Source organism: Oryx dammah, unplaced genomic scaffold (genome assembly GCF_014754425.2).
Source record: "Oryx dammah isolate SB20612 unplaced genomic scaffold, SCBI_Odam_1.1 HiC_scaffold_2, whole genome shotgun sequence".
NCBI lineage: Eukaryota > Metazoa > Chordata > Mammalia > Artiodactyla > Bovidae > Oryx > Oryx dammah.
This window is the reverse complement of record NW_024070186.1, coordinates 112,451,863-112,474,157: the sequence shown is the minus strand read 5'-3', so window position 1 is coordinate 112,474,157 and position 22,295 is coordinate 112,451,863. Positions and strand designations below refer to the sequence as shown.

Genomic DNA, 22,295 nt, shown 5'->3' with positions numbered 1-22,295 from the left:
TAGAGCCAAGACCCGAACCCGGGTTTGTTGAAGGAGGAAGACCCTTCTGTCCTTATCTCTGAATTTACTCTGAAGGAAGAAGGTATCACAGGAAACAGCGCTCAGTTCTGCAAACTCAGTCTCACCCTCCTGGAATTACTTCAATAGCTGCCGTCCACACACCGCAGGTGTTGCTGCCTCTCAGTTAGAAATCTTCGACAACAGTCTTGCTGGAGGTTAAAGCTTGGACTTAAAGAGAAGAGCTGCCTTACATGTTTTCCATACTTCAGACTTGGGAATCCCTGGTGGCTCAGCGGCGAAGAATCTGCCTGCTGTGCAGCAGCCGGGGGTTGGATCCCTAAGTCTGGAAGATCCCCTGGAGAAGGAAGTAGCAACCCACTCTGATATTCTTGCCTGGGAAATCCCATGGACAGAGGAGCCTAGTGAGCTACAGTTCATGGGTACACAAGAGTCAGACACAACTTAGCAACTAAACCACCACCAAAATTCAGACTCAACAGAAAGCCAGTTTTGAGCTGAAACAGGTTGCAGGTAATTGTATGGATTGGCATGTCCCAGTATAAAAGGTGATACAGAGGTTTCTGGTTTTTCCTTGCCCTTGGGCAAAAACAGGTCCTAAATGAATGACCAACTTCACTGCACTAAACTCTGGACATATTTCTTTATTTTCCAGAAAATTTGTACTATGTACACTCCACTTTACCCAAACCAACGTTTAATATTTTTTTTATTTTTGCCAGTTTGATAACCAAAATTTTAATTCCATTGTGTAATTCACATTTCGTATACTTACTAGGTTGAACATTTTTTACATTTTTTTAGCCTTTTTGTTTTTCTTTTGTGAATTTTGTGTTCATTTAATTGCTCCTTTTTTAACACAATGTTACAATTCTTTCCCCTGATAACTCCTAAGTGCTCTTTCTATACAAAGGATATTCACTGTCAATTTTCTCAAACAACTTCACAGAGTGTCTTTTAAGTTCAATTTTTTAAATTTTACTGTACAAATAGCACACATACATGTGGGTATGCTCCAGTTTTCTATTGCTGCATAATAAGCCACATGAAAATGTAATGGCTTTAAAATAACCAACATTTTATTGTATCTCACAATTTTATGGATCTCAGCTGGGAGCTTTTTCTCTCTCTTGGCTTATTTACCTGATAGATTGGCTGACTTGGAGGGCCTCACATGGCTTTACTAACATATTTAGTGCAATAGCAGGGATATAAGGGAGTCTGAGCTCTGCTGGAATTGTCCCTGGAGCACCTAAAAGCTGGCTGCTCCTGCAAGGTGGCCTAATGATAGTCAGATTTCTTAACTGGCTCAGAATTCCAAAAGACAATATCCTAGAAACAAAGTAGCAACTGGTCTTTCATGACCCAGTCTCAGAAGTTACATAATGTCAGTTCCACTGTGCTGTGTTGGTCAAAGCAGTCACAAACCCTTCCAGATTTTAACTGGGAGGAAACACAGAGGTGGGAGGGATTAAATATTTTAAAGATTAAAACAAATTCCCCTTCACCTTTTGTTTGCTTATAATGTTTTTAAAGAGCAACTGATTTTTAAGTACTTATATTAATTTCTTTCTTCTTCTTTGTGATTTCTCCCATTGCTTTGTATTTTTTTCTTCCATTGCTTTGTAATTCATTTTCAAAAATTATTTTCATACTGTATGTTTACAAAATTAAGGACATTATCAGTTACTATATTCAGAGAAATGACTATGTGGCCTTTAGATGCTTTAAGTACTATGTATTCTGGCTGCATTCATTTAATAGTTTTTAATCCTTTTCATCCTTAAATTTCCATCAGTGACAGGTTGGAAAATTCATCTAAAAATTTAGGTTAACCTACATTTAATTATTCAGTTTCTGTAGAGAGTGAGGGAAATGGGGCTAAATAGTTCTTTCTTAGTTCTTTGCACTTTTCTGATTCATTCTTCTAAATTGAACTTAAACACAATGAGCTACATTTGGTCTGTGTAGCTAGTAGTTCCTATCAGGTGTTGCAATGGTGCTCAAATATTGAAAAAAATGATTCATTTCATAAATGTGATTGTAGCACTCTTTCTTACAGTGTTCTGAGTGGCAAAGCAAAAAAAAAAAAAAAAAGTGTTCTCCCATAACAGCATTTAATTAGCCATTATTTTAAAGGACATTTTTCTAGCTAATAGGAAAGAACTCTATGTTAACATATATTGTAAAAACTTAATAACTGCTAAATGATGATGGTCATCTCATGTTCTAAAAATTTAGATTGAGATCTTTTCAGTTATTTTCTGTTTCCAATGGTGCATTTCAAAAACTGGTTTTGCCTTCTCAGTATGGAACTGTGAAAGCTGTGTGGAAAGAAGTAAATTGAATAAGATGTATGACACACATAATCACAATCTTCAGTGTTTCTATTTATCCTCTGTGTCTTTCTCCTATTTTCTTTTCACCACATTCAGGAAAAGAAAAAGGAATTTTGGAAGAAGAAAACATTGGGAAAAATGTTATTGTCTAATGCAGTTAATCACAGGGTGGGGTTTCATATCTTTATTTCCCCTAACATTTTATCTCCAGCACTAAGCTTTGGGCCTTTGGCGTAGTAGCACTCAATGGATATTTAGAGAAGAATGATCTGGGGAGAGGCACAAATGTATATACCAGCCTGTTCCTATGATCTAGTTTGAATCTGGAGAGTTTCTTTTTCATGGAGGCAGCTACATTTATCGAGTATCTCTTCTATATCTGTCTCCACTGCCTGTCAGGCATACCACACAAACAATGGATTGGGAAAGTCAAGCCCTTGAGTCCATTTACAGCCTGAACTCTATTATGGGAGATCACTTGAGATGCCACAGTTTCTATACACAAAGTATTCTCAAATCATCTATGGTTAACCCAAACTTTAACTTTATGTCAGAATATTCCCAAGTTAAGCCAAAATTCAGAATGCTGCTGGGTCCACTCTTCTGGCACAAGCTCAGGTGTCAGAGCCCGGGTCTCGTGTTTGGGGAACATGGGCCTTCAGCAGCTAGAACCATTCAAGTCCTTCCTCATTTTGTGTTGAACACAAAATACATGTAAACTCCAGAATTATACTCTTCAATACAGTAGCCATTACCCACAAGTGAACATTTAAATCTGAATTAATTAAAATTAAATAAAACTAAAAATTGACTTCCCCAGTTGCATTAGCCACATTTCAAGTGCTAAATAGCCATTTGTGGCTAGTGGCTATCATATTGAACATTGCCAAATGTGAACATTTCCTTTATCACAGAAAGTTTTACTGAATAGCACTGCCCTAGAATATATCACTTATGTCATAATGCAGAAATTCTAAATTAGAAACCCAATTCTGCATTTATTTCCTAATCAACTAATCCTGGCTTTCAAATCTTTTTAAGTGTCTAAATTTTCCCTGTTTAAATCTTTTTTTGAACAACAAATATAAAGAATATTTCCTAAACAAGTCTCTGTGAAATATACCAAAACAAAATAGAGACTAATATGTGAAACACAGAGTTAAATTTCTGAAATTCTGATTAAATGGGGAGAAGTTTCCATATGCCTTGTAAAAAGTCTAAATTACAGATGGTTTATAAAGTATACTCTAATTAAAAATCTCAAACAAAAACCTGAAAGTGCTGCTGAATTAAAGTTCTATCAGACCTGATTAGATAAATAATAGAGAATAATTTCTAATTCAAATACTATTGTATGCAAATTAGATGGAAATATGTTGATGGCACAGATCCCTTTTCTTAAATTAACCTAACATTGCTCCCTGAGATATTACTTCCATAAATTTCCTCCCACTGTAGCAATTGCCCACATCCTTTCTAAATTATCTGCAATCTGTATTAACCGAAATTAAATTAATGGGAACCTAGCACATAATATAACCATGAAAAGCAATAAACATATACAAGAAATGTTTATTTGGATAAAAATTATATATATGGTAGTGTTTAAAAATAAATAAGTGCCTATTTGCATACATAGAAATGCACAAAATTATTCTCTCTCCGAATCAGCATACAAATATCTCTAATATCAACTAAATATGCACTTAAATTCTGGTCCATAACAGCATCTTTTATTGAAATGTGTATTTATATGTTGCTATAATGTAATTTTTCCTATGATCCCAGAACAGTGCACTTTGATAATAATCCAGATTCTTGTCTTTCCAACTGAGTAAAAGTATTCTCTTTTTTTTCCTACCTCAGAAGCTGTTCTGGAAGTGGAGCAGCATCTGAAGAGACGGAAACCAGCCCACACGTGCCACAGGGAGGCACGAGCAAGGACAGTGGTCCTCGATTCCATAGGCGGACCAAGTCTAAATGTAAGTGTGAGAAGCCATGGAGGGCACGGTGGCCTGGTGGCTGGTGGTCCACGGGGGCTGTGGGTGCATCTGCAGAAGTCACTGTCTGTTCAGGGAGCACAGGGGCTGTTGGGATGTCCAGCCTGCCTGCTTGTCCTATTTCCCACCCTCATCTCCACCGCAAAAGCCTTGAAACCATCGCTACTAATGCCAGGTTTTAAAATCCCCGAGAGTAAAATACATGTGCAGAGTGTGATTCGAGCTGATTTTTAAGCCCAGGCATGCTGAATAGAGTCTTAAAATAATCATTTCCATAGGACCTGACTAGGTATCCAAGTGTTCACCAGATGCTAGCAGCTAGATTTTGCAGAAGAAAATTGCTAACTTAAGCTTCTTTTCATGATTCAGCAGAGGGTTTTAAGTAATAAAAGATCTGGAGATTTGTAAAATAAATAATTCTAGCGCAAATGGGAAAATTAAAATAATCTTATCATCTCCCAGTCATGTCTGTATGTGCTTTTCTACCATTATCAAATTTCTCTTAATTGTGCCAATTTTTTTTTCTGGCTGATACTTTATAGTTTAAAGTTATGAGTTGTAATGAAGAAATGATTCCTTTCAGATGACTGAAGTGACATGTACTAAATTTTCCTAAAGACAGTCTAGGATGTATGAAACAGAGCATGGTGTAACAAATATGGTTTTATTCATATGCAATATTGAACATATCAACAGTGAAAAATAATAACAGCATGATAGAATCTCTTTTATTCCTTAATAGATCTCTCAGTAGAAGCCATTAAAATATAAAGTAAATCATTAACTTTTGAACTTTGACAGAAAAAAATTCTATCCATTTCTGACAAGTAGACATTATCTCATAGTATCCACAGCCATCTCATGCTTATTACCCTTGCCTGGTCTTAAGTGTGACTTTTGGACACACAACTCAATGTTTCCTAATATTTAATAGTACAATGGCTTTTTATAGTCTATCAATTTTATTTAGTAATTTAAAGAATGAAGAGTTAAGATTCCTCAGATTTTTGTGTTGTTGCTGGAGGTGCACTTGAACAAAAAGAAAAACACAGCATCTAGCCCTATACTTAATGCCACATGACCAAATCCTGTCTAGAATGAATCTATTCAGAGTTCCTGGAGAAATGCAAGTACATTATTCATATTTCTAATGTATCACATTTTTTACTACAGGTACCACTAGTTATTTTGGCTGCATTCCATCAAGGCCAGATGTTAATTGAATGAAATATTTATAACGTAAAACCATTGAATAAAAAATATATGCTCACTTAAGCAACAGGTTGTAGAACTCAAGCCAATCACATATTTTGGAGAAGCTGAAGAAGGAGGCATGATGTGGGTTACATTCATAATGTCAGGGTAAGGTTCTGAACTCAACCCAGAGAAACCGATAATTGTTGCAACCAACTAAAGCTCAGCTACTTCTGGATTTGTTGTAACAAAATCTTGCTGCCAAAAGCATTGATGGGTTCACACAGTGAAAAATCACAATAATAATGTTCAAGTAAATCATAAAAATACAGAAGGTGGTTATCATAGGGAAGAGGAAAGGAAAGTTATAAAGTTATGATGGAAATATCAAAAATACATTTTTTTGAACTTTTAAAAAATTTAACTTTGTTTCTAAACTAGGGTGCAAAAGCAAGAAAATGTAAACTTTGTTCAATAAATGGTTTCACTCAGTGATCAGCAGCAATCATTCAACAAGTGAAAATAAAAATTATATTTATTCAATGTAGTCATCAGTTCCGGAGAAGGCAATGGCACCCCACTCCAGCACTCTTGCCTGGAAAATGCCATGGACGGAAGAGCCTGGTGGGCTGCAGTCCATGGGGTCGCTAAGAGTTGGAGACGACTGAGCGACTTCACTTTCACTTTTCACTTTCTTGCATTGGAGAAGGAAATGGCAACCCACTCCACTGTTCTTGCCTGGAGAATCCCAGGGATGGGGGAGCCTCATGGGCTGCCGTCTATGGGGTCACACAGAGTCAGACACGACTGAAGTGACTTAGCAGCAGCAGCAGCAGTCATCAGTTCAGGCAGAACTGAAGCTTATGATAGTTTTCTAGTAGAAAAAAAAAAAAAAAACGACAAAAGTCATTTTTAAGAAGGAATTTTGACTGAAAAGGAAATAAAGAACTTCTTGAGTGCATTCTTCTCAGCAAAAATGAACTTGGCTTATGCTTCATGTCACATAGTATAAAGCTAAATATTTTATGTGATTTTCAAGTTCTAGGAAGAAATTCATTGAAACAAATGTAGAAAATGACCCTAAAATTTTAAATATGAAAACTATAATAGACTTACAATTAGGGAAATAGATCATAATAACTAATCAATCCACTATGTCTCCTCCAAAAGTAAAGAACATAACTTTTTAAATTATTTTTTGGAAAATCTGGAATTTTCTTTCTGATCATCTTTATATCTTCTGAAAATATAGATTCCTGAATCATATATCGTAGAAAGTTTGTTAGGATCCATATTTTCCCTCAAGTTTGAAGAATGTATTTCTAAGTGACAATTATCATAGAAACAAAGTCCATTTGTTCCTTAAAAATACTTGATGTGTCTTATGCACAGTCAGCACCAAATAATATGGTGAGCTGAACTAAATTATTTCCACTTTCTGTTCAGAGATTAATGTGTCTCTTGGATTCACACTAGAGAGGTGGTGTCTCACACATGGGGATTAATGAGTTACATCTGTAACCAGAAATATCCGTGGAAAACCTGATAAATTGATCCATATCTGTTTTGTTAATCAAGCCCAGTACAGAAGGGCTTTCTTGTGGTTATACTATGTTTTGGGGATAAATAGAGTGGGGAAACCACAGGTCAATTTAGAAGTTGTTTGAAACACTGAAGAATGTATGGTCCTATTGCTTGACAGCAATAAAGTCAGTCCTTGATGGCTGTAGTGCTAATATGTAAGTATATAAATATCCTGAATGTATAATTTTACTGAAGAACATATAACAGTATCCAAGAAGACCCTAACCATATAATATGTAATTTATTTCTTGCTGCCACTCTCTTCCTTCCTAATTTTTTTTTAAATCAAAAATTATTTTTTCTTTAAGCTAGCATGTTTTGAACAGCCTTTAGTTGAAGCAGATGGCTAGAAGTCAGAAGTCCTAGATTCTATCCTTGATTCTCCTACCAACTGGGAATGTGGCCTTGGGCAAGTCATGAGAGTAAATCTACAGTAAAAGAGAGCTATAATGCCTTACATATGTCTGGTGCTTTATGATCTGACACAGCATTTTCAAATACAATATATTATTTAAATCTTCCTCACAGCATCCTAAGAGGAGTCTGGCAGTTATTAACAATCCCTGTTATAGAGAGTAGGAATTTGAGACCCGGAGACACTAAATCACTTGTCATCTCAATATCAAATGTCAGAGCCAGAAACAGACATATATGATAAATCCAAGCTGGCCTTTGTCTCCTTTTCTATACACCACACTACCATGGTGCAGTGCCTCCAAAGCTGAACTGTCCAATAAGGTAGCCATGAGCCACAGGTGGTGATATAATACCTGAAATGTGGCTAGTCCCAGCTGAGACATACCCTGGGTATAAAATACAGTATTTCTAAGACCTAGAACAAAAAAATCAGAGTGTAAACTATCTCATTAATATTTTTACATTGATTCCACATCAAAATAATGATTTTTTTATATCTTCAGTTGAATAAACTGCATGACTAAAATTAATCTCTGTCCCCTCAACTTCTTTAATGTGGCTGTTAGAAAATGTCAGGTCACATACATGGATCACAGTGTTTCTGTTGGTCAGAGCTCGACTGAGGATTTCCTTGTTCAGAGCCCACAGGGTGGATTTCACGGTCCTGGACTTCTTTATACACCTGCCATGATGTGGCTGAGACTGATTGCCAAAAATTCTGTCAAACACAGATCGGTGTAGATTTGGAAAAAAGTCAGACTTTATTAGTTGATGCCTCAAATTGCTTATTCATTAAAAGGCCTCATTTTATACTTGCCGAATGTTTGCAAAGCTTAGAGTAAACATACCTTGGAAAAAAGTATAAACTATATTTATGACTCTGAAGCACAGCTTATTTTTAAATGGGTTCCCATTAACATTATGAGTGAATGAGACACTGGGCAATTAGGTGATACAAGTAATGTAAAATAATAACTATATATAAATTTATTATAAAATGTAGTATATTTTATTCCTCCTACCAACTCTTTAAGATATTTTATATATAATCCCTAAAGAAGTAGCTTATTTCTCTTTTGAAAAATCTAAGTGAAAGTCCTCAGGAAAAATGGTAAATTAAAATTTCTTATTTAGCAGAAAAATATATATAGTAAACAAAAAAACAAAATAGCTCAAATTACTGAAAACTAACATCTATTTGGCATTTATTATGTAGTCTTGGGCACTATATTAAGAGTTAAAACAAGATTATCTCATTTAGAGATTTGAAAATTAGCAACAACGAGCAGAAACATAGTTCTTAAGTATTACTGCCTCTTACTTCCATGCTGTTTGAAGTCACAATGTGAGCTATGGAGACAATATTAGAATATAAGGTAATGTTGAGTAATAAGATCAAAAATCAGCATTCAAAGAGGGCACAAAGTACTAGAACATGTTTTTGAAAAATAGTTGTTATTGTTTGGTCACTAAGTTGTGTCCAACTCTTGGAGACCCTATGGACTGTAGCCTGCGAGGATCCTCTGTCCATGGGATTTCCCAGGCAAGAATACAGGAGTGGGTTGCCATGCCTTTCTCCAGGGGATCTTCCCGACCCAGGGATCAAACCACGTTTTCTGCTTTGCACCAGGGAAGCCTTTTGAAACATACATACTTATAAACAAGATTATATGAAGGAGGAATTACTCTTCACTTTCGAAATGTTTCTTTATGGTACAATAGAAATCTTTACAACAACTTCCCCAAGGTGTTAAAATGTTCCCCAAGGTGTTAAAATGTAACTATTATTTACAAAGCAAAGGTCCCATTTAAACAAAATATAACTATATGAGTTTCAGAGATTTGTTTTCCTCTATGCATTATAACCACTTGGAGGATTCAACCTTAAATATTTTCTGGAAAAATAAGAAATGAATATAAATAAACTAAAAGGGGGTCTAAATCAAAATGGCACTGAAAATCACAAAACAGTGAAAACTAAAGTGCTTTACAACTTTTTATACAATAAAAATAAAATGCTACCTTTGAAGGTTGACAATAAAAATTGTATATGTAAGCTAATAACATATAATATTTTTTAAGATTTCAAATTGTTACCAATTTCTTAATGTACCTGAAGTGAAATAAAAACCGTAACACTAGCCAACTCTGGGTAGTAGAATTTTAGATATTTCTGTCCTTATTTATACTTTTTTATAATAATTCTTGAGTAAACATGTACTGCTTTTATAATAAGTGAATAGAAAAGTTGTAATCAACTCCAAAAATGACTGCAAATAAAAACAAAATTATCTTGGTGTAAAATGCAAATTTTGTTCTTAACCATAAAACTGAAGGTTCTTCTTTTGAGGCATTGTTGCCTTTCCTTTGATTCAAAATAAAACATCCTGTGAACTATTATTCAGTTTCTCTAGATAGTGAAGGTAAAAGCTAGGTTGGATTTTCTAGATTCTCTTAAGAAAGCAGTTTCCCCTCAGCCATGTACATGAGTATAAAGATCAAGGTTGTAATATGGTGCACTTAAAGCTCGAAGTTGTTATTACAGCAACCAGAAAACCAGAGCATCATGTAAAGTGCACCTCTTCTATAAAACAAACTGGCTATCAGTCATTTCTAATGGTGTCTACAAGCTGGCCTTAGTCTTAGAACTTGAGATGTGTAAAAGTCATGTGAGAATATGTTATATAATCATATCTCTGAGCAGGATAGTGATCATAGCGATCCTAAAAATAGTGAAATACAGAGCTGTTTTAGGCTTCCATTTCAAGTATTCATAGAGAAATAGTTGGTCAGCTAACTTCTTTTATAACAACAACACTAAAATTTAACTACAAAGAAAACTCAGAAATGAGTTCCTTGTGCCATTTAATCATTAAATCATAAATCCACAGACCATTAGAGCTGAAAGGGGCCTTCTAGATTATCTCATCCACTACCAACATTCTACAGATGAGAAAATTGAGGAGCATAAAAATTATTTTCTCAGGAAAAAATGAAAAATATCCCAAAGTTTCTAGGAATTTCTGGAAGCTTACTTAAGAAAGGGGAGAAGGAAATGGCAACCCACTCCAGTGTTCTTGCCTGGAGAATCCCAAGGACAGAGGAGCCTGGTGGGCTGCCGCCTATGGGGTCGCACAGAGTCGGAAAGGACTGAAGAGGCTTAGCAGCAGCAGCAGCACCTAAGAAATGCTAGGTATTTCAAATGCTACTAGAACTTGATAGTTTAGTTGTGGGTACTCCTGTGCAAGAAAGAAAATATACTAATGTTGACTAATATTCATATCATATGTTTAAAGCACATTTCCAGTGAATCCCTATAAAGTAAAAACCAAAAGCATAACAAAGCCAGTGATTTCAGACCAGATCACTCACTCCTCATTCAGCTTCCTTTCTTCAGTGAGTTAAATAATTGAAAGGAACTTTCTTTGCCACTTTTCAGATGCAAATCGTTTGTTATCATGAGAACTTGGCTACTCCCACAGTTACTGGTAGACCAAAAAATAATGGAACATTCGTTCCTAGAGTTTAAAAAGAATGTCAAAATCCTCCTGATTTTATGCATTTATGAAAGCATGCTTATATAAAATTGTATGTATTAAAAACATGTTCCTCATCCCCCTCCTAAAAAAATACATACTACACATTACAGAGATTCTCCTGCAACAAATAAATATTAAGGCTGTTTTTCCTAAATTTGTCTAAGAAACTGAGATAGTAACACTTGATTGTAAGGAGAATAGAACAGTGCATGCAATCCTACTGTCATCCATAAAATGGGAATAAGAGTAGGTTCTCACAGAGCTGTTTAAGGATTAAATCAATAATTGGTGTAAAATGCTTAGTACAGTGTGTGGAACATAGTTAAATTCGCTAAGTGTCAGATAGTAGTCACAGCAGCGACGTTACTTAAAACACACTAGCTCCTCCACACATACCTTTCCCCTCAAGCAAACCAAACTCCTGAGATCCCGTCTTGTTTTCATGGCCCCATGTCCTCACGCATGCTGACCCCTCTTTCCACATGTCCTTTCCCTACTTCCCCTGGCGGAAGTTCCTCTTACTTGTCTTCCCTCATCCCTGTGCCTGACCTGGTTGCTTTCACTCATTTCCCAAGGTGCCCTGTAATATGTCTCTTCTAGCGACTGAATCGTGACTTTTTTTAAACTTGATTTCTCACCTCTAACACACACACATGTTCGCACTAAACTGGAAATGCATCACACTCAATGCATTGCACACACATTTTTGTACCCCTATAGAAACATCGATTTAAACGAATGAACTAACGCCTGTGTAAATATACAAGTGGTTTTTTTTTTTTCTTCATAAGTAGTTATGAGGCTAGAATGTGTATCTTGTGGCCTCAGTTTTGAAGGGGAAAGAGGGTGAAGCGTGTCATTGGAAAAGTTGGGGGACACAACTCCACAGCCCTGGCCCTGCCACAAGACTAACCTTGGGGTCTTCAGTGAGTCGTTTAACTCTCTGGGCTCACTCTCCTTAGTAAAATGAATGAACTGGGCAAAATGGTCTCTGAGGACCCACTCAGTGCCAACTTTTAAGTGATGTTAAACATTGGTTCATCTCAGTGGTTCGCAAACTTTAGCAGAGATCAGAATCATCAGGTGGACTTGTGAAAATACCGATTCCTGGTCATCGCGTCTGAGAGGGAGCCCCAGAATTTGCATATCTAGCAAGTTCCCAGGTGACGCTGAGGCTGCTATGGGGCGGGGGGCGGGGGTGGGGCATGCCCCACACTTCGAGAACCAGTGATTAATCAACTTCACACAGGATATCCTGACACTGTCCTGTTGCCACCTAGCAGAGAACAAGTTCACTGTAGGGTGAAAGCAAGGAAACCCAGGCTTCTGGGAAGCTGCCATCAGGAAGGTTGGGTGCCTCTGGGTGCGTTCCAAGAGTGGCCACGGAAGGCAGACTTTGCTGACCATAACAATTCTGTTAAAGGCCCAACTTGTGGGGAAGGGACAGCCGGAGATCACAGTGCTGCGCCGCAGAGAAAACAAAATTCCAGGGTTTGATCCTTCTGTTAAAACCGACTGCTTCTCAAGTCATAGTGGATCACAGTCGCCATCTAGTGATGGCTTTGAGTTACTGCATCTAGAGACAGAATGAAGCGATGCTTTATTGGGAAATTATTTTTACAAAAGTGTTTAAGATGAGAACTTCGGAGAACAAACTCTAATGTACGCTGGTCTTGTCTTCATTCGTACCTAGGCACTGTAGACATAAACAGGTACATATCACTTACTATGTGCTAGGCACTGTTCTAACACTGTATCTGTGTTCAGTTATTCACAGCAACCCAATAACAATTATTATGACCACTTTGTAGACAGAAACTATAGCTACAGATATGCAAAGAAATTAAGCTTGCCTGAGGCTGCCCAGCCAGTAGAGTGGTAGAGCTGGGATTGAACCTAAACAGTTGCTAGAGAGATACTGTTCTAGCCAGTCTCTCTTATATCAGCCATTTAAATACACAGGTAATGGAAACAATTGATACCCATACAGCAGCCCCACCCTTATCATGGTTTTGTTTTCTGCAGTTTGTTACAGTCAACCACCATCTGAAAACATCAAATGGCAAATTCCAGAAATAAACAATTCATAAGTTTTAAATCGCATGCCGTTCTGAGTAGCAGGATGAAATCTTATGCCCTCTTGCCCCAACTCACCCAAAATAGTATTAATATTATCCCTTTGCCCCATTAGTTAGTCATTTTGGAGCCGGTTCAGTTATCAGATCAACCGTGGTGGTATCTCAATGCTGTGTTCGAGTCACAATTATTTTACCTAATAATGACCTCCAAGCCCCAGAGCAGTTATACTGGTAATTAGGATATGCCAAAGCCTTGCAGGCCACAGTCCGTGGGGTCACAAAGAGTCAGACACAACTGAGCAACTAAGCATAGCACAAGAGGAGCTATAAAGTGTTTCTTCTAAATGATAAAGGGGAAGTTCTTGACTTCACAAGGAAAAAAGAAAAACATGCTGAGGCTGCTAAGATCTACAGTAAAAACAAAGTTTCTATCTATGAAATTGTGAAGAAGAAAAAAGAAATCCATGCAGGTTTTGCAGTCACATTATAAACTGTAAAAATTATGCCCCCAGTGTGTGATAAGTACTTAATTAAAATGGAAAAGACATTAACTTTGTACAATAAGATATTTTGAGAGAGAGACCACATTTACATAACTTTCATTATACTGTATTGTTATAATTGTTCTATTTTGTTATTAGTTACTATTGTTAATCTCTTACTGTGATTAATTTATAAATTAAATTTTATCATAGGTATGTAGGTATAGGAAAAAACATAGTACATAGGGTTTGGTACTATCCAAGGTTTCAGGCATCCAGTGGGGTCTTATCCACAGATAAGGGGATATTGCTATGAACAGTTACCAGCTCCCAGATATGGGTTTAAAATTTTTATAAAATATATATTGAAGCATTTAATTTTTTCAATTCTTTGAAATGAAGTCATCTTATGTGGAATAACTAAAGAAATGTTTCTACCTACAAAAGATACCACAATGCAAAAAAAAAAAAAAGAGAGAGAGAACCAACTTGGAATCAACTTTGAACTTGCTCTGCAACTTTGGTCAGGATGCTTAACCTCTCTGGGCCCTGCTTCCTTCATGTATAAAGTAGAAAAAGTGAAAATGTAATTTACACGGCTAGAAGTTCTTTAAAGCTAGATTACATTTTTGAGACACTACTCAACTTATCCTGTGAATGTGGTCATGAGAGCAAATAGAGAGACAATGGTTTTTCTCAAATTGTCCTGCACACAGGATAGGCAACGGGACAGCAAGTTTGATCTCCTGGTCTATTATGCAGAAGTGCTGGAGGTAATAAGGACACTCGCAGTGAATGCACGGAAGTAAAGAGCTCAATGATGGAGGTCTGTGTTTCATTTTTCTTCCCGGCGCTGCCCTCAGCCTGTACACCTGAACTCTATACCCCTGTGTGTCCCTCCTCACTAAAGCACTTTTGCAGAAAAGTTGAATCTTTGCTGGTGGATTGAGGTCTAACTCCCCTCACTCCAGACTTCTTTTATCAGAGATTTCCTGGATTTAAAAAGCTGGTCGCTGCTAATCCTTTTAACTCCCTATCTAAGACATCTCAGTTACCAAACCATGTCTAACCTCAATAACTACAAGATCATTATCAAACCAAAATATTGACACTAGTGGTACAGAGATACACATGTTGGCTATTGCTTGGTGCTGAGTTCTGACTGGATAGAGAAATGAGTATTTCCAGCCCCGGATACAGGATCTTTTGGACACATGAATGTAACGATGTATTACAATGTACATACTTTTCCTTCAAAGAGCTCAGGTTTCTATAAGGTTACTTTTAAAATAAAGATACTCAAAATAAGGTAAGGTAATGGTGCCGACGTAATAGTGACTCAGGATAAGTCTTTCTGGAGAGATCCTAAAACTTGCTGATATCGAACCTGTTTCCTCAGTATCTAAATCAGTCAAACGCACAGAAACAGGAAGAGAATGGTAATTGCCAGGGACTGAGGGGAGCAAAACTGGAGAGTTGCTATTCAGTGGGTATAAAGTTCAGTTGTGTGAGATGAGTACGTTCTGGAGATCCGCTGGAGAACACTGTATTGGTGGTTAGTGACGCCACGTGTGCGTGCCTAGCCGCTCAGTCCTGTCCGACTCTTTTCAACACCATGGACTGTGCCCGTCAGGCTCCTCTGTCCCTGGAATTTTCCAGGCAAGAACACTGGAGTGGGCTGTCATTTCCTACTCCATAATGGTGCTGTACTGTACCTTTAAGAACTTGAGAGGTTAGCTCTTGTGTTATCCTTACCATGAAAGAAAGAGAGAGGGTAGGAAAGAAGAAAGGAACGAAAGATTGTTGCTGTCCATGTAAGGCAGACTTTAAAAACTAATAACTTTGAGATACTGGTTTTTTAGGGAAATAGGACTAGTTTTCAACATTATTCTTTGTGATCCAAAACTTATTTTTAAAACACTATGCATTTATCAAAATAAGAATTAAATTTTAAAAGAACTACAGAGGCTGTCATAATTTCTGATACAAAATAAATAAATAAACAAGAGGAACATCTCATAAACTTTGAGCTTGTGGTAATTTCATTTTCCAAAATAGGGACGCCTAGGGTAAAATTAGTTTCCCGAAACTTATAAACCTCTACTTGTGTTAGTTAATTCAATTTCAGAATTAATTTTTTTTTTAAGTGAAAGGAGTTTTTAATTCCAGAGGTTCTGGGAAATGTCAGCACCTTGTCAAGGTTGAGCCATGTTTAGCAACAGTGACATTCCACTGCCACATGGACTCCACCCTGAGACAGAATCCTAACCAGGCAATCAGCCTGATCCAGTGCGATGTTTCAGGATGTTCTTTTATAAAATAGTTTCAAAGACCCATGACTAGAGAATTACAAAATCATGCCTTCCGTTTAGAACATGTTTATAAATATGCATAATGGAAGCTTAGCTCTCCACTCTTTCAAGAAGTACAAGGTAAAAGTCCATGGTTCAGTTCAAAGGAATGTTAAATATCAGCCTGAGATTTATACTCTTGGGAAAGAATGTTACAGTGGAAAAAGGGAAGAAATGTGCTTGGTTTGTGAGCCAGTGGCTCTTTTGTGAGAACCAGAGTCTTGAACTTTGAGGCAGCCGTGTCGTACTGAGCATGGCCACAAAGGTCTGGGGACAGGGCCATGACATCACCCATATATGATTGCTGCTGCTGCTGCTGCTGCTGCTGCTGCTGCTAAGTTGCTTCAGTCATGTCTGACTCTGTGTGACCCATAGACGGCAGCCCACCAGGCTCCCCCGTCCCTGGGATTCTCCAGGCAAGAACACTGGAGCGGGTTGCCATTTCCTTCTCCAATGCATGAAAGTGAAAAGTGAAAGTGAAGTTGCTCGGTCGTGTCCGACTCGTAGAGACCCCATGGACTGCAGCCTAGCAGAGCAAGGAAATGCTTTGAGGGTATAGCCAAAATCACCGTAAATCTGGATAAAGCCAGAACTAAGTAAACAGTATTTTTCAAATAGATACCGGAATTATTTGATGTCCACGCAAAGTAAACAGAAGCAACCCCAAATTCCAAGGAAATACGGTTTCTTTGTCAGGTCCCCTCTTTCAGAGAATGCCTCCTTTACCACACTTCAGCTTGTCTGATGGATACTATTATAATTAGTTATAACTTTTTTATAGATAAAGACATGAAATTCTCACAGCATATAAAGCAAGGACCTTACTATCTTCTCTATTGTTGTGTCCCCAGAAATTAGAATGGTACTTGGCATACAGCTAGTACTCAGCAAATTTTTGTTGAATGAATGAACAAAAACTGGAATAAACTGCTAAGTCAAAGGAAAATACAGAGAGTAAAAAGGAATCTTCTCTTCCCAATTGTTTTTATGTAAAAAGCCATGTTGTCAGCTGAAATCTAATAAAAATTACAAGAGAAAATTTTCTTTCTGGGGAGCAGCTCTTATCTAATGTACTTTTTTTCTCAGCTGCCAGCCTTGGGTTCTCATTGCCCCATATATTTACAACATACATTGGCACTGACTGAGCATAACAGATCTTTATCTTGAGTTTCACTGGTTTTTATGTAGTCTACGTACTTCACCCCATCTTTATCATCTTTGACAAGTGAACATCACCAAACTGAAGAGTTAAACAAAAAATGGAATAACTGACAGGCTGGCAACCACAAATGTTCATTTCTTTTGACCACCTACTCAATTCGAAAATTCTAATTTGTCTTAAATTTACATCAGTTCACGCTTCTTTAAATTTTTTTTTTTTTTACATCAGTCCGTTCACCCTAACCAGTTCTGACCTCAAGCTCAAGGGGAGCCTTTTTTCAATTGCCATCATTCTATCTGGCCACAGGTATTGCATAGCAGTGGATTGAAGCTAGTAGAGAGAGAAAAATATGAAACAAAAAAGGAAGCATCCTTTTAGGAAAGTTAATGACAAAACAGAAGCCTCACACATCTAAGGTATGGACCTACCTGGAATCTGGTCTGGATTTTAGAGGCTGTTATCACTCAGCCTTGACTGGATCCACATGAATCTATTCTTTTATCCAATGTTGTATCCAATGTTCTTTGAGATCCTTGACTCAAAGACCTTTTAGAAATGTGTACAAGTCATTCTAAAGTGAGAAAGTGAATAAGATACATTCTAGTAGAAAGTCAAGGGGAGAGAAAGTAAATCTTTCCCATCCCCCTTTTGGTGACATTACATTGTAAAAATAGATTTGGGGAGGAGCCTAGGGGAGGAATTTCAGTTAAGCTAATCTAATTACAAGTATAATTTCTTTCAGGCTACAGGAGGCTTTGGTAAACATTGGTTGGTACATTCTTCCTAAAAGGTAAAAGCCTTTTTCTTCCCCCTTTGGCAGGTTTTAAATGATACTTAAGAGTGTCAGGCAAACCTTCCAAACCATGACCAAAAGCAGGTTAATCCAAAACACACAGCATCCTCAGCCAGCTCAAGATCAACAAAACAAAACTAGGCCTAGGGATTAGAGGATGTTAATTGTGAAACATAATCCCATGATATTTATGGCTCCAGAGACTGAACACAGCTACTCTTGAGCACAATGAAGTACTCCTTCCACTGGGGCCATTGCTTATATTTGATGCTCTCAGTTCAGTTCAGTCGCTCAGTCGTGTCTGACTCTTTGCAACCCCATGAACCGCAGCACGCAAGGCCTCCCTATCCATCACCAACTGCTGGAGTCTACCCAAACCCATGTCCACTGAGTTGGTGATGCCATCCAACCATCTCATCCTCCGTCATCCCCTTCTCCTCCTGCCCTCAATCTTTCCCAGCATCAGGGTCTTTTCCAACGAGTCAGCTCTTCACATCAGGTAGCCAAAGTATTGCAGTTTCAGCTTCAACATCAGTCCTTCCAATGAACACCCAGGACTGATCTCCTTTAGGATGGACTGGTTGGATCTTCTTGCAGTCCAAGGGACTCTCAAGAGTCTTCTCCAACACCACAGTTCAAAAGCATCAATTCTTCGGCACTCAGCTTTCTTCACAGTCCAACTTTCAGATCCATACATGACTACTGGAAAAACCATAGCTTTGACTAGACAGATCTTTGTTGACAAAGTAATGTCTCTGCTTTTTAATATGCTGTCTAATTTGGTCATAACTTTCCTTCCAAGGAGTAAGTGTCTTTTAATTTCATGGCTGCAATCACCATCTGCAGTGATTTTGGAGCCCCAAAATATAAAGTCAGCCACTGTTTCCACTGTTTCCCCATCTATTTGCCATGAAGTGATGGGACCAGATGCCATGATCTTCATTTTCTAAATGTTGAGCTTTAAGCCAGCTTTTTCACTCTCCTCTTTCACTTTCATCAAGAGGCTCTTTAGTTCTTCTTCACTTTCTGCCATAAGGGTGGTATCATCTGCATATCTGAGGTTATTGATATTTCTTCTGGCAATCTTGATTCCAGCTTGTGCTTCCTCCAGCCCAGCGTTTCTTATGATGTACTCTGCATAGAAGTCAAATAAGCAGGGTGACAATACACAGCCTTGACACACTCCTTTTCCTTTTTGGAACCAGTCTGTTGTTTCATGTCCGGTTCTGACTGTTGCTTCCTGACCTGCATACAGGTTTTTCAAGAGGCAGGTCAGGTGGTCTGGTATTCCCATCTCTTTCAAAATTTTCCACAGTTTATTGTGATCCACACAGTCAAAGGCTTTGGCATAGTCAATAAAGCAGAAATAGATGTTTTTCTCTGAAACTCTCTTGCTTTTTTAATGATCCAGCAAATGTTGGCAATTTGATCTCTGGTTCCTCTGCCTTTTCTAAAACCAGCTTGAACATCTGGAAGTTCACGGTTCACGTATTGTTGAAGCCTGGCTTGGAGAATTTTGAGCATTACTTTACTAGCATGTGAGTGTACCATATTGAAAAGAACCAGTTAGTTACAATCTGTGCAATAGGACTGTGGTTCTCAGACTTTTGCAGGCTTACCCATCAACTGGAGTAAGCTTGTGGAAAATCCAGTGCTTTGGTCCTCTCCCTGGGCCTGTCTAGTTAGACTCCTCCATGGGGGAGGAGTCAGGAGTAAGGGAGACCAATGAGAAAGACGCAGTGCTTCTGCCAGCATTCATTGAGAATCACTGCATTGGAGTGTGGGGCTAGTTCAATAAACTCAGAATTCTCTCCAGCTCTAGTTCCCTGCACCTAACATTGGCTGGAACCTGCTAGATACTTGATGACTATTGAATGCATTGAAGACAGTGAGCATTTATGGATACTAGGCACTGCTGTAAGCACTCTGCACATGTTAAGTGATTTAATACTCACAATAGAGGTCTATCATTAGCCTTGACACTTTCTGGGCATTCTGCTCATACTCTGTCCAAAGTGTCACGTGACAGGTTCCTTTGTTGCATTCAATTGCCACCTTCTCAGGAAGACCCTCCCTGACTGCCTTCTAAAGTAGCATCAGTCTTACACCCACCCCATCACAAGATCCTGTTCCTCCTCTTTATAGCATTTGCCTCTGTCTGAAATATCTGGTTTGGTTTTTTTTTTTTTTCCTTTTTCTTTTTTGGGGACTTCCTTCACTAAAATATTGGTTTGGCAAAAAAGTTTGTTCAGGTTTTTCTGTACCATCTTACAAAAAAATCCAAATGAACTTTTTAGCCAAAACAATGTATGTCCCACAAGAACAGAAATCTTGCAGGTTTTATTTGTCACTGGGTATCTTTAATGTGTGACTCACAGTAGATATCAAGGAAACATTTAAACATTTAAATGAATATATGTTAAAAATGCACAGTAAATGTAAAGTAAAAGAGTTGTGTTTGCTATGTAATTTCTTCATTCTCTCAGAGATTTCAAAATTATTATGGTAAGTGTAAAAACCAAAAAAAAAAAAAAAAAAAAGACAAACCTCTAATCCAAAAATGTCCTGAAGATGGTTTCCTGATCTACCTTGTCCCAAGTCAGAGACTGGACATGAGAAAAGGGGAAAACCAGTAAGGGTTTAAATGAAAAGTCTGGAAGATTTTTTAACCCTAGGGTGTCAATATTTTGTTTGAAATGAATTCTTAGGACATCAGACACACCCATGTTCAAATGTAAGTAAAAAATACATCCCAAGATTAAATATACATAATTTTTAGATTAGCCATTGTTTTTTTTTTTTTTTTTTGCCACACAATGACTCTGCTTTACTCGTTTAAAAAGTTGTATCTACATGACACTTGAAGAGCTAGTTAAATCAATGAAACCCAAGTCAATTGTTTTAATAGTAGAATGGGTAGACCAGGTCACTCAAAATGGTGAATGTGTCAGAATCATTGACCATTTTACCCTGTGCCAACAAAATTAAACTTAGGAGTTGGCTGTAGACTTTAGAGAAAGAAAGAAACTCATTTAAAATGGATTTCTCGAATAGTGTGGCTCAAAACCATGGCCTTTGAAAAAGGCCACTTGCTAGTGATGTCAGATCACTGCTAGACAAACCCCAGCAAGACTCTGATCACGGATGATCAAGTCAACCTCCCCCTCGTCGTTTATGGTAACAGGTCTTAGGCAAATAAGAGCTAGGGCTGAGGCATTACTGCTGAATGAAGCCTTTTTTTCCGAGTCATTTTTTTTACCACTTCCACAGAAATGCCAAACAGTGAATGTCGTCAGGCATGTTGTTGTATAGCATATACTCAAAATCAAATAGAAACATTAAAAAAAGTTTTCCTTGTTTTATTTTGAGAGTATCTTTTCACTGGGATCATGCCAGGAGTTAGCCAGGCCTAGGCTGGCTTCATTAGTCATCTCAGAGAATGTGGATAGATCATGGGGAAGTCGTCCGTCTTTGAGAAATTGCTGTTCCCCTATCACATTCACTTCAGTCAGTCGAACTTGAAAGTACCGGAGTAGATGAGGGAAGGGCCAGAGGATGGTGTCCAACCAATAGTGAGGTCCATTTTCACTACAGGAAAGCAAAGATCCTTTGCAAATACCTTCACCTATGAAGAATTTTGCAGCCACCCAACCCACCCCAGCTTCCTAGGTGACTCAGTGGTAAAGAATCCACCTGCCAATGCAGGAGATACAGGTTCGATCCTTGGATTGGGAAGATACTCTGGAGAGGGAAATGGCAACCCACTCCAGTATTCGTGCCGGGGAGAACAGAGGAGCCTGGTGGGCTACAGGCCACGGGGACTCAAAGAGCTGGACAAGACTCAGAATGCACACATCCACCTCACCCCCACCCCCACTGAGAAAGAATCAGAATTTTTAAAACAAGAGAGGAACTTGTTTTCATTGAAAAGTTTTTCAAGTACAATCAATCAAGAGCAAAGATAATTTCCAAGTTCATTACCCAGTCTTCAAAACAGTCTGGGTTAACTCAAAGCCAGGTTTAGCACGTTCTGTTTCCATTTTGTGAGCAAAACATGATTTGGATTACAAATTTCTCTGAGGTTCATGCATAGAGCTGAAAGACTCTGTCATTTCCTTATCAGAAGCAACAGGAGAAATTCCAAATATGAAGAATTGCCGAGATTTATTGCCTCAATTCCTTGTCTGACACTTGGCTCAGAACAAAAAGTACACAGCCAAAAAGAAGTCCTTTCCTAAGGTATGAAAGGAACTGGCTGCTTGTAAAGTCCAGACTTGGGAGTGACAAACAGGGGTTTGGGCTTTTCCACAGCCAGCTAAACCTACTCTGTTTGAAGTC

At 37.9% G+C, this 22,295-nt stretch overlaps 1 protein-coding gene across 1 annotated transcript in view; it reads left to right on the top strand.

Moving 5' to 3' along the window:
* COL8A1 (collagen type VIII alpha 1 chain) overlaps positions 1-22,295 on the top strand; it is a 166,000-nt gene that overhangs the window by 100,512 nt on the left and 43,193 nt on the right. Inside the window, exon 2 of the mRNA XM_040226103.1 lies at positions 4,224-4,339. The gene's annotated coding sequence lies outside the window, so the exon portion shown is untranslated. The remainder of the gene's footprint in view (positions 1-4,223; positions 4,340-22,295) is intronic.